Here is a 14,470-nt window from a genome sequence, read left to right as displayed (position 1 = left end):
TAAACGGTTTTTTTTTTCGTGCGCCAGCGCGGCTGGAAAAGGTCCGCAAGGTGCAAAAGCCCTTGCTGCCGGGCGTAAGCGCCCCTGGTTCAAAAAACCGAACAAGCCTGCGGACAAGCCTGCTTCCGCATGAAGGTCTGCCCCCGCCCGGGTCTCGGGTGGGGGGACGGCTTCACGACTTCGTGGATCGGTGGAATTCTCTTCTATCCGACCGTTGGGTTTGCGAGGTGGTCGCCTCGGGGTACAAGATAGAGTTCCTTTCTTGTCCCCCAAACAGATTTTTTTCCATCCAACCTCCAGCTTCCTCCGGATCGTCGGCTAGCCCTGTCCGGGGCTGTCCAGGATCTTCTGGACAGGGGGGTGGTTGTGCCGGTCCCCTCGCTGGAACGGTTTCGGGGGTTCTACTCCAATCTGTTCGTGGTCCCCAAGAAGGGAGGGGTTCGCCCTATCCTGGACCTAAAGGCCCTCAACTCCTTTGTCAAGGTGCAGCGATTCAGGATGGAGTCGGTCCGTTCTATCATGGCGTCCCTCCACCAGGGGGACTTCATGGCGTCCTTAGACATCATGGACGCATACCTGCATGTTCCCGTTTGCACAAGCCACCAAAGGTATCTGCGCTTTGCGATCGGGGAGGACCACTATCAATTCGTGGCCCTCCCGTTCGGGCTGGCGTCGGCACCACGGGTGTTCACCAAGGTGCTCGCCCCGATCCTGGCCTTGCTACGGCAGCGAGGGATCGCTATCGTGGGATACCTGGACGACCTTCTCCTGAGAGCTTCTTCAGGCTCAGAGTTAGAGGAGGACGTGTCCATCATGTGTCGGACTCTGCAGGAGTTCGGCTGGTTTCTGAATCTCAGAAAATCAGTGTTGGTTCCGTCCCAGAGGCTGGAACCCCTGGGGCTGGTTTTGGATTCGGGGGAGACAAAAGTGTTCCTCCCATCGCAAAACCTGCTGACCCTGCAATCTGCAGTGAGACAGTTGTTGACCCAGAAGTGGTCATCTCTTCGCTTCTGCATGCGGGTTCTGGGTCTGATGGTGGCCTCCTTCGAGGTGGTTCTGTATGCCCAATCCACACCAGGGTACTACAGAAGGAGATTCTGTCACGATGGGACAGGGTCCCATCTTCTCCGGATCACCAGATTCGGTTGAGCCATCTGGCCAAGTCTTCCCTGGCATGGTGGCTGACGTCTCCGGTGCTTCGGTCCGGGAAGTCTTTTCTTCCGTGCCGCTGGACAGTGGTCACGACGGATGCCAGTCTCTTCGGCTGGGGGGGCGTCTGGACTCGGGAGGAGTCCCGCCTGCCGATCAATATCCTGGAGCTCCGAGCAATCAAGCTGTGCCTTGTCAGGTGGTCGCTGGAGCTACAGGGCCGTCCTGTCAGGATCCAGTCCGACAACGCCACGGCCGTGGCGTACATCAATCATCAGGGCGGCACAAGGAGCTCGGCCGCGGCGACGGAGGTCGCTCACATACTTCGGTGGGCCGAAAGGTCCGTTCCGGCCCTGTCGGCGGTATACATTCCGGGAGTTCTGAATTGGCAAGCCGACTTCCTAAGTCGCATGACTCTGGATCAAGGGGAGTGGTCTCTCCACCCGGAGGTGTTTCAGATCCTGTGCCAAAAATGGGGCACTCCAGACGTGGACCTTCTGGCGTCCCGTCTCAATCGGAAGGTACCACGGTTTGTGGCTAGGTCAAGGGACCCGTGGGCAGACGCGTCAGACGCGTTAGTGGCTCCCTGGGTCAATATCACCTGATTTACGCCTTCCCTCCTCTAAGGCTCCTACCCCGCCTGCTGCGCAGGGTGGAAGCCGATGGTATTCCAACGATCCTGATCGCCCCGGATTGGCCGCGTCGCTCTTGGTACGCGGACCTGGTACGTCTGGTGACAGACGCCCCCTGGCGTCTGCCTCTGAGGGAAGATCTCCTGTCTCAGGGCCCGATCTTCCATCCTGCTTTACGGTCACTGGCTTTAACGGCGTGGCTGTTGAAAACCAGGTACTGAAGGACCGGGGCCTGTCGGGCCCGGTAATCTCTACCATGCTGCGTGCACGGAAGTCCACTTCTCGAAAAATTTACCATCGTACATGGAAAGCATACATCTCTATGTGTGAGGAGATGAAGTGGCACCCCCGTACTTACGTGGTGTCCCGGATCCTGCTGTTCCTACAGCGGGGAGTGGACCAGGCTCTTGCCTTGAGCACGATCAAGAGTCAGATTTCTGCTCAGGCTGTTTATTTTCAGCGTCCCTTGGCAGCGAATTCTTTGGTTCGCACGTTTGTGCAGGGGGTCCGGCATGTGGCCCCCCCGGTGCGCCCTCCGCTACCTTCTTGGGACTTGAACTTGGTCCTCTCGGCGCTTCAGCGTGCCCCCTTTGAGGACATTCGGGAGATCCCCTTGCTGACCTTGTCGCCGAAGGTGGTCTTTCTGGTAGCTATTACCTCTATCAGACGAGTGTCTGAACTGGCGGCCTTGTATTGCAAGGCCCCCTACTTGGTCATCCATCAGGATAAGGCGGTGCTGCGCCCGCAGCCCTCTTTTCTTCCGAAGGTCGTTTCGGCCTTTCACATTAACGAGGACATTGTTGTTCCATCATTATGTCCTCAGCCGAAGAACCCGAAGGAGGCCTCTTTACATTCTCTGGATGTGGTTCGGGCCCTTCGAGTTTACTTGTCGGCGACAGCTCCGTTCCGGAAGTCGGACTCGCTGTTCGTGTCTGTGTCCGGTCCCAGTAAGGGCCTGGCAGTCTCGTCGGCCACCATTTCCAGGTGGATCCGACAGGTTGTGCTTCAGGCCTACGCCCTGAAGGGGCGGGCGCCTCCCTTTCGGGTCATGGCGCATTCGACCAGGGCGATCGGGGCCTCCTGGGCTTCCGACACCAAGCCTCTGTGTTACAGGTGTGTAAGGCAGCGACCTGGTCGTCGTTCCACACTTTTTCAAAGTTTTATAAGGTGGATGTGAGTGCATCTTCTGATGCCTCCTTCGGCCGCAGGGTGTTACAGGCGGCGGTTTAAGGTTGGAGTTCCTCCGTTGAGTAACTCCGGTTTTGTTTGGGGTGTAACCTGTTTTTGCTGTGTTATTTTCCCACCCCTCGAATTTTTTTGACACTGCTTGGGGACGTCCCTAAGGTCAAAGGATGCTGTGTCCGTCTATGAACGAAAGAGAAAAAAGGATTTTTGTACTCACCGTAAAATCCATTTCTCTGAGTTCATAGACGGACACAGCACCCACCCCTCCTTTGTTTGTACTGCTTGTTGCGAACTGAGGCTGCTAAAGCAGAGTGGGGGTTATGCCTGGGGGAGCCACGCCCCCTGGGAGGAGCGGCATGAAGGAAAGTTTTTAACACCTTAAGTGCTGTAGAATTCTGCCTAAATCTCCTGGTAGGAAGAAGCATAACCCTAAGGTCAAAGGATGCTGTGTCCGTCTATGAACTCAGAGAAATGGATTTTACGGTGAGTACAAAAATCCTTTTTTTTTTTTACTACGAATGAATGAATGAATGAATGACTTGTATAGCGCAACGCATGCGAACTGAATCGCCTCTGGGCGCTTTTTCCAGCCAGTATCTACTTGGCTGGTGCGGTCATTTTTACCCCGTAGGATCATGACACGCTAGGAACACACAGTCATACACACATATATACATATATACTGGGCCAATTTGGACGAGATCCAATTTACCTACCAGCATGTCTTTGGAGACTAATGGCGGCGATCAGCGATTTTTTTTTCGTGACTGCGACATTATGGCGGACACTTTGGACAATTTTGACACATTTTTGCTACCATTGTCATTTTCACAGCAAAAAATGCATTGTTTACTGTGAAAATGACAATTGCAGTTTGGGAGTTAACCCCATCAGCACCCCCTAGTGGTTATGTGTGACCTCATGTGTGTTTACAACTGTAGGGGTGTGTGGCTGTAGGTGTGACATCATCGATTGTGTATCTCTATAAAAGGGATCACACGATTGATGACGCCGCCACAGTGAAGAACGGGGATGCTGTGTTTACACACAATTCACTGATCCTGCGCACTGAAGTGATTGCGACCAGGAACAGAGTTTTTAAGGTAAGATCTCTGAGAGATGCGTCTTCTAAAGGTTTAAATGGCTTTCCTGCCAGGGATTGCAGAACTACCGAGAGATTCCATTTTGGGAAACCTTTGATCTGAGCCAGTCTAGACCTTGTAAGGGCTTTGAAGAACCTAACTACTAGTGTTTCTGAGGCCACGGATCTTTCCAGAAATACTGTTAGAACCGATATTTGTACCTTTTAGAGCCCTTTCACACTGGTGCGTTTTTGCTGTAAAAATAGCACTATTAAAACGCTCCCCATGCATCTCCATGGACCCTTTCACACTGAGGGGTTGCGCTGGAGGAGCGTTGAGAAAAGTCCTGCAAGCAGCAGCTTTTGAGCGCTGAAAAAAAACGCCCCTCTCAATTGAAAACGCGGTAAAACAACAGTGTTTTACCGCTATTTTAACGCTCCGCTATAGGCGTTTCCAGTGTGAAAGGGCTCTTAAAGTGCTGATTGCCAGACCCTTATCTACTCCCTCTTGCAAAAACTCCAAAATGGACCTAAGATCGTTCGGGTCTTGACCAGATAAGTTACACCAGGAGGTATATACTTTCCACACCTTGGTGTATATGGCCCTCGTCACTTTCTTCCTTCTTTTTAGCAGTGTTGAAACTAAACGGTCTGAAAAAACTTTTTTCTTTAAGGGTTGCCTTTCAGATACCAGGCTGCAAGGGAGAGAGTGGACACATCTGGGTGATTTTCAGGACCCTGTATTAACAGATCTTGCCTGAGAGGCAGATGCCAACATGGCTTGGTCGCCATTCCTAGAACCAAGCTCTCTTGGGCCAGAACGGGGTGATCAAAATGACTCTTTTCCCTCTGAATTTTTCTTAGCACTAAAGGGATTAACTGGAACGGGGGGAATGCGAAGCACAGGCAAAACATCCAAGGATGCGCCAGAGCGTCTATTCCTAGAGACCCATCCAGTCTGTTTAGGGAAAATAATTGAGGTACTTGAGAATTTTCCCTTGAAGCAAACAGGTCCACATCTGGTTGACCCCACTTGTTGGAAATTTCCACAAAGACCTCCGGGTTCAGAGACCACTCTGACTCCCATACTTGATGTCTGCTCAGGTAATCCGCCACCCTGTTCAGGGACCCCTTTGAATGGATAGCTGAAAGGGACCGCAAGCTCTTTTCTGCCCACAGAAGAATTTTTGCAGCAAGAATTTGCAGAGATCTTGTGCCCCCTTGCCTGTTTAGGTATGCCACTGCCGTGGCGTTGTCTATTAACACCTGAACATGGTGATTCTGGAGGTCCGGAGTAAACTTTATTAGAGCTAATGCGATCGCTTTTAGCTCTCTCCAGTTTGAGGATCTTTTATTCAAGACCCCTGGATGAAATTTTTTCCTAAGTGGGCTCCCCATCCCCACGCATTGGCGTCTGTAGTCAGTCTCTTTTCCACTGGAAAGGACCACTCCAGACCTCTTGAAAGGACCTCCTGATCTTTCCACCAATAAAGTGACCTCTTCACTCGAGATGGAATTTTTATCTGAGTGTCCAGGGATCTGAGACTGTGATCCCATGACCTCGGGAGAAAGGCTTGTAGGCATCTGAAATGTAATCTTGCCCATTGAATGGACGGCATCGTTGAAGTCAGAACTCCCAATGCCGACATTACCTGCCTTATTGTTATAGGCTGGTTGGACTGTAGCCGCAACACGGCGTCCTGTACTCTGACCCTTTTCTACTGTGGAAGAAACATTTTTTGGTTCACCGAATCGACTTGGTACCCCAAGAAACGGATCTCCTGAGATGGAACCAGGGATGACTTTTGTAAGTTCAAAATCCAACCCAGGGATTCCAGGTGTCTTCGCGCCTTGGATAGGTTGTCTAGTAACCCTTCTTATGATGGGGCGAGGAATAACAGGTCGCCTAGGTAGGGTATAACTGCAACCCCCTGTAGACGAAGCGGGGCTAGGGCTTCTGCCATCACTTTGGTGAAAATTCGAGGCGAGGATGACAGCCTGAATGGAAGGGCCCTGAATTGTAGATGATGTACTACTCCCTCCATCCTTACCCTCCAATGCCAACCTCTGTGACTGAGGGGAGATTGGGATGTGCAGATATGCGTCCCTCAAGTCTATTGACGCCATATAACACTCTGGCGTCAATAGATTTTTGACCGAAAATATTGAATCCATCTTGAATTTTCTGTATTTGACAGATTTATTCAGAGGCTTCAAGTTTAGGATCATTCTGATTTTTCCTGTTGGTTTCTTTATCAGGAAGATGTGTGAATAGAACCTCAGTTGCTGTTCTTCTGGAGGTACTTGTACTACCGCACCCTGTTGAATCAGCTCTCTCAATGAGGACTTCATGGCCAGGGATTTTTATGGGTCTCTTAGGGTATTTGTTATCAAAAACCTCTTTGGAAGATAGGAAACACAAAAACTGAGGTATGCTAGGGAGGTGCCTCCCATTAAAAATCTGGAGGAAGAAGGTGTTTCCTATGGTTGTGGGTGGGGTCACTATCTCTCAAGGTGCTGTCCTGAAAGACGCCTTGGGAAAAAAAAAGATTTTTTATGGGGATATTTATTATAGCAAAAAGTAAAAAATATATATTTTTTCAAAATTGTCGCTCTATTTTTGTTTATAGCGCAAAAAAATAAAAACCGCAGAGGCGATCAAATACCACGAAAAAAAACTCTATTTGTGGGGGGGAAAAGGACGTCAATTTTGTTTGGGAGCCATGTCGCACGACCGCGCAATTGTCAGTTAAAGCGACAGCGTTGAATTGCAAAAAGTGGCCTGGTCTTTGGCCAGTGAAATGGTTCCGGGGCTTAAGGGGCTAGTATGTACACTGTGACTGTAGAAAATACCCTACATAACCAGTAACTATTGCAACCAGCTGCAAAATGGTCTGCAATAAAGTGGCTGTGCCCCATTACTGTGTAATCTAGGGAATAGACGTTCCACCGTTTCAGGAATTGCAGCAGGGAGGAAAATGCCTATGAAACCTGAAAGTACCATGTGGTCAATGGACTGGACTTCTGACCTGTCTGAACATAACTGATAATAGTGCTGTAGAAGGGACCACTGGCAAAAGTGTATTTCTTCCCCTAGCAGTTTTTGCTGGCGAATCAAAGGTGTCTCCAGGGACCGCCTACAGTCCCTTCCACTTGTACAGTATTAAAACCCCTTATAGTACATCATTTTAGGATCTACCACTCTTTCTATTTGTTCTCCTTTCTTTCCCTTTTATCTCTCTATCCTAATTTCCTCTTTCCCCCCCATCCCTCTCTTTCTTGTTCTTTCGCTTATTCTTTCTCTCCCTTTTTTCTTTGTTCCTCTCCCTCTTTTCCTCTCCCTTCCATAAATTCTCTATTTTTATTCCTTCTCTTACTCCTTGGTGGGGGGAGTTGGGATCAGTGGCAGTGCTGGGGGGAGTTCTGATCAGCCAACTTGGGTGCTCTTGATCAAGGTCATCTGCTGATCTGAGAACTGTAGTGGATACTTTTAATGGCAACTCCAATCACAGGTAGTGTTACTCTCTGTGTCTCGTAGCAGTGACACCTATGCCAAAATCAGGAGATACGGTCTCTCCAGCCCCTCCCACTTCACATTCCTCACCAGTCAGCTGACCTCTAATCTCTGCCCCCCACCCATGCTGTGAACCGAATGGGCAGCTGTGAAGAGGCTGAGTGGGTGACCACAGGCTCCAGGGAAAACCCTGCTGGCCTGGGAGAGCAGTGCGGGATTCAGGAACAGCCCAAGATTTGGTGACCCCTGGCAAATCATCATCACTAGACAGATCAAAGAAGCAAATCTATCATGTACTGTAAATGTATCACTATTACAGAGACAATGCATGCTTTTTCTTGCAGATTGCCCTGCGTTCCAAAATAGAAAATACAAAGTAGGGGGAATGGGACATACCAAATTTAATAAAATCGCAATTTATTAATTACAAGGGTACATAAAAACAATATTATACAATACATGAACAGCTTTATGGTCATTCAAGATGTGTTATTGTAGCTCCTATAGTTGTTCCCACATCTTAATCCCACATGTTTCACTGTATGGCTTTCTCAGGGACTGAGTGGCCTCCATTGAAGTGGAATGCAGGCCTTGGCAGAATCAAGCAGGTGTCTAATAACTGACTTTCTGTACACTTTTTCATGAATGTTGGATGCACGCAGGAGGAAGAATGCGGGGTCGTCAGGTATAGTGCTTTCTGTAAATTTCTGTACGACGTCTCGTACCACTCGCCAGAAGTGGGTTAGGCTGGGGCAGGACCAGAAAATATGTACTTGTGCTCCCTTGTCTGTCCTGCAGCGCTAACAGGGGTCAGACGCCGACAGGAAGAATTTATGAAGCAACGCTGGGGTCCTGTACCATCTCGACAGAAGTTTGTAATTGGTCTCCTGAGTTTTGGCACAAATGGAGGATTTATGTGTAAATCTGAGAATGCGCTGTCATTTGGTCTTATTGAAGTGACAATTTAGTTTAAGTTCCCACTTAAGAAACCCCGGTGTAAGGGCTTACCTTGGTTGGAGTCCATAATGCAGATATGTATGCTCACCCTTCCAAATACACACAGCCCACGGTAACAAGGTAAGAAGATACCTGGGCTCTGAGTCTGTGCACGGGAGCTTGACAGGAATTTGCCAAAGGATAGTCGAAGTAAAGCCGTAGTCAGGGATTCCAGAATTCAGAATAAACGATCAACATAGCCAGGGTCAGAACCCGAAGTCAGTCTTGTAGCTGTAACTATAACACAGGAAGACAGAATAATGAACTGACAAATCCCCCAGAGTGAGGCAGTGTTTTATACCCTAGTTAATTAGGTAACCTGCCTCAGCTGAACCAGGAGAGACAGGTGCAGCTAGCAAGGAGATCCAGAGAAAGGCGATCAGCACATTCAGAACCAGGCTTAGCTGGAAAGCAGGCAGAATACCAAACTGGGGAGTGGTTCAGAAGTAAAGAACCGAAGCCGAAACAGAGAGGTCCCGGGTTCAACACCACCCAGAGCCACCTGGGGCGTTCCTGCACAGCACAGCAGGAACCGAGAGAGTCCCCCCCCCCTTAGAAACACCCTCTAGGCGTGAACAGGTAGTTCCTCATATGTACCAACAGTAGCATTAGAAAACTTTTTTCTTTTTCTTTTTGGTCTTTATTGCTTTCGAAGTTCTGGTAGGGGGTACACTCACCGCTTGCAAAGCGTTTTCAAACAATACCAGATCCTGTTTATGGACCATGGTGCCATTCGAGGCATACGTACAGTCAGGTGGCAGAACTTCAATTGGGGACGCGGGAGCCGAAACTTCCGTTGGGGACACGGGAGCCGAAACTTCCGTTGGGGACGCGGGAGCCGAAACTTCAGCTTGGAAGGTAGGTAAATCAAAATGGAAATCAGGTATAGCAAGCTGAAGAACAGGTGCATCGGACTGGACAGTAGTCACTGGAATGTCAAACTGGGGCAAAGGAACTTCAAGATGCATAGCAGGCAGAGATTCTGGGGTAGCAGGAAGGCTCCCAATAGTACCCACCTGAAGAACCTTCAGGGAGTCCCCAAAGCCGCAGGTTGTTGCGGCGGCTTTGGTCCTCCATTTCTTCCAAGTGTAGCTGCATCTCCTGGGCCTCTGTAGCGTGAGAATCGCGTGCTCGCTCCAGGTCCCGCACCCGGGTCTCCAGTGGAGCGACCATAGTCTCCCCGGATGCCACGCGGTCTGTAACGGTGTGCAGCTCCGTCTTCACCGCTTGGATGTCCCTGCTGTGTGCCTCCTCTATGCATAGGATCAGGGCCTCTATGTCTGCTCTCGTGGGTAGGGCCTGAAGCATGATACGGAGGTTGGCGTCTAGACGGCTTTGGCTCTGTGTGAGTTCAGTCATATCTGGCTGGAAGGCTGCCGGTGTCCCTGTGAGGCCCTCGGGCTCCGGTGAGAGTGCTGGCGTGTTTGTTTGTGGTGTAGCAGAGGTCGGCTCCATGCAGGTCGCACGTGGCGTGGCTACAATGGCTCCCGAAGAGGGCCTCTGAGTCCCTGAAGTAGTGCTGGATACTGGGTTGGGAAGTCTGATGTCAGGTCCCTCTGGTCACCAATTGTGTCCTGTAGGGGTGGTCAGGCTGTGCTCACATGAAAAAAAGTCTGTCTGGTGGCCGCTTAAAGTCGGGTCCAGTGCACGTCTTCACTCGGTCATTGCTAATCCCCTAGAAATATATTTTTTACATTAATACCTGGTCCTCCTTCTAAAATCCTGAGGGGTTACACCGTTCCTTGAGCACTAGGTTTTCTTTTGTATGCTATATTGGATTAGACCAGTGCTTCTCAAATAGTGGGGCGCGCCCCCCAGGGGGGGCCTGAGGCTCCATAAAGGGGGGCTCGTTCCGGACCGCGGCGATCGCGCCATTTAGTATCCGCTTCTGTCCCCAGCCTCCTCCGCTAGTTAGAGGAGCGGCGGCGGGAGGCGGGACATTTTTGAACTGGGGGACGGGACCAGAGAGGTAGCAGCCTGTCATGTTGTACGGCAGGTGATTGGCTGCTAGGAGGCGGTCCTAGCAGCCAATCACCAGTTCGCCCAAAAGTCGCCCCGCCCAGTGCTGCTGCGGCTTCACTTGACGAATGTCCCCCCTCCTGCTCTCCGCGCTGAAAAGTTACAGGAAGGAGTGGAGAGGGAGGAAGGAAGGAAAAAAAATATGGAAATGTTAAGGACGAGGAGTGGGGGCTGTGCTGTGGGAAACTGTGTGCAGGATATGTGATGGGGGTCATGTAAAGGGGGCAATACTTTGTGGGGGGGGTATGTGATGGGGTCATGTAAAGGGGGCAATACTGTGTGGGGGGATATGTGATGGGGCAATACTGTGTGGGGGGGATATGTGATGGGGCAATACTGTGTGGGGGGGATATGTGAAGAAGGGCAATACTGTGTGTGGGGGGATATGTGAAGAAGGGCAATACTGTGTGTGGGGGGATATGTGAAGAAGGGCAATACTGTGTGTGGGGGGGATATGTGAAGAAGGGCAATACTGTGTGGGGGGATATGTGGATACAGTGTTATGCAGAGGTGTACTTATAACAATTTTATAGACAAATGATACTATTTACAGTCGCGTGAAATGTTTTCTTCTTCCTAGGGGGGGCATGACAGAAAATAATTGAGAAGCACTGGATTAGACGTACCAGGCTTGGTACACACATTGCCAATCCCTGATTTATTAACTAATACAGGTCAGATTCATTTTGACAACTGTGAGCCGGTCAACTGAGTCTGTGGAAATGCCACGCTCCTTTATCTGTCACAAAACCTCAGGCAGCACTGAATGCCCGTTCGGAAAGCACACCAGATGCAGGGCAGCCCAGCAGCTCAATTGCATACTGGGCAAGTTCTGGCTAGTGGTCTATTCTCATGACCCAGAAGCCCAGTGGATCGTCTACTGGAAAGCTCTTTATGTCTGTTTTCACCCCTAGATAATCTTCCACCATATGGTGCAGATGTTGCCGATAGGATGTTGGAGCTGACAGCCCTGGGCGCCCAGGACTAAAAAGAAATTTAAATGCATCACTGCTCCTTCTCCACTGCTCCCCTGTTGATCATCAGAAGCCTCAAAACTAGATTTTCTAGGAGTTCCAAGACTTTCCCATTGTAATGGTGGTCAAGGAGGGATGCCAACCAAAAATTATCCTTCTCCTTGATGCCACAAATTCTCGGGTTGTGCAGCCTTATCAGTAAAGAAGAAAAATTACTTATTTGACAATTTTTATAACAGAAATTAGGAAAAAAATAATTTTAATCCTTTTTTGTTTGTTTAGAAAAAAAATATCCCAGTGGTGACTAAATACCACCAAAAGAAAGCTCTGTGTGAAAAAATGATAAAAATGTCATATGGGTACAGTGTTGCATGACCCCACAATTTTCATTCAAAGTGTGACAGCAGAAAATTGGCAGGAAGGGGGAAAAGTGATCAGTCTTGAAGTTCTGAGCTACAGCAATGTTTGGTGTTCCAACCTGGTCCTCCTATGGCTGATGGTTATCACGGTGGGGTAAAAGGATGCTCATGCACGCACACACACATGGTGGAACAGCCACCCGTCACAGATCAGCTGATCTGTGTCTTACCTTTACTGCTGTAGGTCGGCTGGCACCTGTTGTTCCACAAGCTTGTGTTCAGCTCTGGCTGCACTCAGCAGCTATGAGTGTCGCCAGCTTCACCTGTTGCTTAATATATCCTTCTTTCCTGCTACTTCGTGTCCAGCCCCCCATGTTCCTCGCTATTTAAATTCCACTCAGGGCAGTTTCTGGTTGCTTGAGCAACACTTGTTTCTCAGCACCCTTCCTGTTACCTGTCTTACCTGACTACTCGTGAACTGATCTCTTGTGTGTGGACTCGGCTAGTTCTCTTGATTACGTTGTCTGCTGCCTGCCCTGACCTTGGCTCGCTATCCGGCTCTCCTTTTGCTTCAATCATCCATCCGTGTCTCACTGTGTCTTCTGGTACTCTCCCCGCGAGCAGGGTGAACCCGGGGGTCGTGACCTGGGGTCAGCACGCAGCTAAGCCCAAACCCTTGTGAGGGGGTCCCTGGACGAATACTGGCTGGCCCTTAGATTCCATGCCTTGGGGGATCCCGTGTCATCTGCTCGCCTGTGGGCTCACATCAGTACCACTGTGACACCACCTGCGATGATTTTTTCATGGGAGTGAAAACTTCAGCGAACGATGTGAAACATTGTATGGTATTATGGTGTCCCTTTATGAAGCAGTGAAAAATATTCCATTCCCTGGCATTCACCGAGAAGATCGATCTCCTCTGAGTGCCAGTTTATGAAGCAGTGTAGATTGCTTCTCCTTTTATGAAGTGAAGCGATCTACAAACGCTTCAAACAGTGGAGAACGCCTCCTGATACTGGAACCTTGTGAGACATAAAGAAATTACAGTACCAGAAATTCACTAAAACACAGGTGTCTGTTTATGAAGCAGTGAAGAGCGGTGATCCCAAGGATCACCACTGATCACAGCCCATAAACAGTTTATGAAACCGTGATAATCGGGGGAGAAGTGTTTGAATTTGTTCTCCCGCAGATTATCTCTACACATAGAGAAGTCTCATAGATTGACACAGAAACGGCCAGTTTATGAAGCTGTGATCTGAGCTCTTCACTGGTGATCTGAGTCAGAATTCACCTTCTCCGATTCACCATCTCAGAGCTGGTGAAGTGGGGAGTGAAGAGGGAATCTCGGGGGTTCCGAGGAGGAAGGGGGAAGATTTGTAACTTCCTTCTACCTCGTTCAGACCCCCCAACACTGTAACCATGTCCCCCTGTAATTTTTATGTGTATACATATATATACATAAATATATGTAATGTATACATGTACATATATATAATGTGTGTGTATATACAAGTATATATTATGCAGGGGGACTCGTTATTTTAATTACATTAACCACGTGTCTTTCAGTGAACTGAGCGGTGATAATTTATCACTGCTCAATAAACTGACATCTCCGTATTTCTGTGAATTTCTGGTCCGTTCTCCACTGTTTGAAGTGTTGGAAGATCACTTCACTCCTCCAAGGGTGAAGCTATCTCCTCCGCTTCATAAACTGGCACACAGAGGAGAAAAATCTTCACGTGAATGCCGGAGAAAGAAGCAGTTAATAGATTTCACTGCTTCATAAACGGACACCAGTAGGTGTCTGTTTATTAAGCAGTGATAAATTATCACTGCTCAGTGCACTGACATTCCCGGAGGAGACCGCCCACCTAGTTAATAAAATATCTGTCCCCTTACACTATATATATATATATATATATATACACACACACACACAAATTATAATAAATATATACACACACACAGTATATATAGACATGGCAGGGAGACATGGTTACTGTCTTGGGAGGTCTGATCAAGGAAGGAGGAAGCCAAAAATCTTCCTCCTTCCCCCGGGATTCTCTCCCCGATTCAGCCCCTCTGAGCTGGTGAATCTGGGAGTGTGAGTTCTGACACAGATCGCCAGTGAAGTGTTGAGATGGCAGCTTCATAAACTGTCCGTTTCTGTGTCAGTCATTCACAGATTCTCAGGGTGCGGAAATCATCGGCGGAGAACACGTTCTCCCCGGTTATATCCGTTTCATAAACCGTTAATGGACTGAGATCAGCGGGGATCCTCGGGATCACCGTTGTTCACAGCTTCACAAACGGACACCTATGGGGGATGCTGTGTGTGACCTAGGTGTAATGTTGTTGAAAACCACATGATGGTGCTGCTTCTCTGAAACCCCCATGCTAAGCCAGACAAAAAGTGATGTTGATGACCTAACTAAACAGCTGAAAAAAAGGATTTTAGAAAAACAAAATGAAAATTGAGTTAGGTGCTTTGTCTACACTACAATGTTAGAACTGGCTCTGTGGGATCTTCTTCATGATGAGCTCTTCTTGTATGT

The sequence above is a fragment of the Rana temporaria genome, chromosome 7 (genome assembly GCF_905171775.1).
Source record: "Rana temporaria chromosome 7, aRanTem1.1, whole genome shotgun sequence".
NCBI lineage: Eukaryota > Metazoa > Chordata > Amphibia > Anura > Ranidae > Rana > Rana temporaria.
Note: the sequence above shows the minus strand (reverse complement) of the source record.